Source organism: Penaeus chinensis, chromosome 3, assembly GCF_019202785.1.
Source record: "Penaeus chinensis breed Huanghai No. 1 chromosome 3, ASM1920278v2, whole genome shotgun sequence".
Lineage (NCBI taxonomy): Eukaryota > Metazoa > Arthropoda > Malacostraca > Decapoda > Penaeidae > Penaeus > Penaeus chinensis.
Genome location: NC_061821.1, coordinates 32,083,150 through 32,085,649, shown reverse-complemented (window position 1 = coordinate 32,085,649; position 2,500 = coordinate 32,083,150).

Genomic DNA, 2,500 nt, shown 5'->3' with positions numbered 1-2,500 from the left:
CACCAATAATGAGTCAGAGCCGTAAAATCTTTCATTGCTTCTACTGGACTAATAGGTGTGTCTGTTTTAACAAGCGAGCCTCGTACACACAACTTGCTTGCACTTCATCACATATTTTTGTTCTATTTAACTCGACTGTTAAACATAACTCATCTTAATTTATTTTTCTATCCATATCTATATATCTGTGTACATTTACACACACATGTACACACATAAATACACATACACCCACACTTACCTACTTACATATATACATACATACATGAACATATATTCCTATATATCTATACAAGTGTGAGTCAATATCTATCTATCTATCCGAGTCTAGCCCCTACCTCCCATCCCCCACCCGTGATCAGACCACGTATGAAACCTTCCCTTTCACATATCCTCCCCCAGTCACAACGCCCCCTGCCTCCACCCCAAACCCCTCCTCCACACCCTCCACGCCCATACCCACGACCGGCAGTCTTGCCCTCCCAAAACCCTCCCCTCTAACTGCCTGCGGCCAGCCAGCTGCCTCGCGCCCTTGCTGACTCACCGGCCTTCAACTCAGCTGAGCCACCCACGTACCCCTCGCCCGGCGCTCCTAGCAAGCAGACCACGGCCCATACAGACTCCCCCGCTTCCCCCAAGTCCACTTAGAGCCCTCCCGCCGTAAGACCCAAAACCAACACGCCAAAGAAGAACAAGGATGAAGCTTCTACAGAAATAACACCCAAACGGAGCTTTGGGAAAAAAAAAAAAAAAAAAAAAAAAAAGGAATAACCAGCAAACCTAACAACTCTACCTCAACCCCCACAGGGAGGAAACAGCTCAGCAGCAGGTGCAAGGGGCTACCGCCCTACCCACTGCCCCCCCTCCTCCAGCAGGGCCACCAGTCATCATTAACAACTATGCAGAACGAGCAAAGTCCACACAAGATGTTGATGAAGACAGTTACACCAAAGTCATATCAAGAAACCAGAGAAAAAAAAAGACAAAAAAGACCGCGAACACCCAACACCAAAGCCGTTAAAGGGAGCAGATCGTCCAGACACAGTCTACCTTTACATCACCAATTGTCACCCAGACGCAAACGACGAGGACATGGAACAACACTTATCAGATAAGTTTCAAAACTTTCAAGTGCAGAAGCCCATAAGACATTGATGACACCTTACTACACCAGCTTCACGGTGTCAGTAAGGGGAAAGGATATAAAGCCCGAGCTATTTATTGATGATTTTCCCAACAATGTTAAAGTGTTCTTAAACAAAAACAAGTACAAGCGCGATCAGACTGTTTAACAAGGCAACGCCGTCAGCGTTACCAGTAACAAGCTCGCATGTCATAAAAATAAAGCATATAAAAATGATCAGTCTCTCCTCGGACATTTTGAAGAAATTAAAATGCTAGTGGAAGAGAGAATGATAGACATATTATACATTAGTGAAACATGGCTCCACCAGGAAATGGTTAGTAATTACATCAATATTCCAAATTTTAAAGTTTATAGATGTGATGCAGGGCGAGGAGGAGGAGTATGTATATATATATATATATATATATATATATATATATATATATATATATATATATATTTATTTATTTATTTATATATATATGGGATACCCTGAAGTCAAACAGGATATCTACTACAGCAATCAACAAAACTGCCGCAGAAGATGTCTGGGTTACCGTACAAAGCAACATGCTTTCTTCCTTTATTATTAGCGCTGTCTATAGGCACCCCCATGCTACCTCGGAATCTTTTGGATACATTGAAAAGGTTTTTAGAGAAATGTCTTTAAAACAGAAACCACTTGTCAACTTAGGTAACCTAAATGATGATTTAACTAAATCTTAGGCTAAGTTAGCTCAGATGATTAAGAAAAATAAATTACAACAAATAACAGATAAACTTACACGAATTACAGAACACACCTCTTCTCTTTTCTATTTAATAATAACCAACAAATCAGACCTCATTCTCCACTTAAAAACTTTTCGCGATTTCAGACATTACGACCCTCAAACTTTCTGCGAGCTTATCCAAAGAAATTACTCTATCAGATATTTCACTGATAGATAATGTAAACAACCAAGTCACTATCCTCACGGAAGTTATTAAAAGCAGCATTGATGCGCTGGCTCCTTACGTAACACGAGCCGTCAGACGTCCCCTTTCTCCATGGATAAATGACGACATCAATAGAGCCATTAGCGATAGAAATAATGCCAACCAAACTCTTAAAAGTAATAAAAATGAGGCCGCCTTAAAGGAAGATTATAAAGCAAAAAAGAAATATGTAAAATGTCTAATTCAATGTGCAAAAATAAATTATTTCAGAAATAAATTCACAGAATATAAGGCAAAACATGGAAAATTGTTAAAAAAAACTAGTGCCTCACAACAAACACTTCTCTAGTAATTGCACAAGTTCCATAAAAAGAACAGATAATTTTAATGACTTTTATTCAAAAATTGGAAAACTAACTTATGGGCAAACAATTG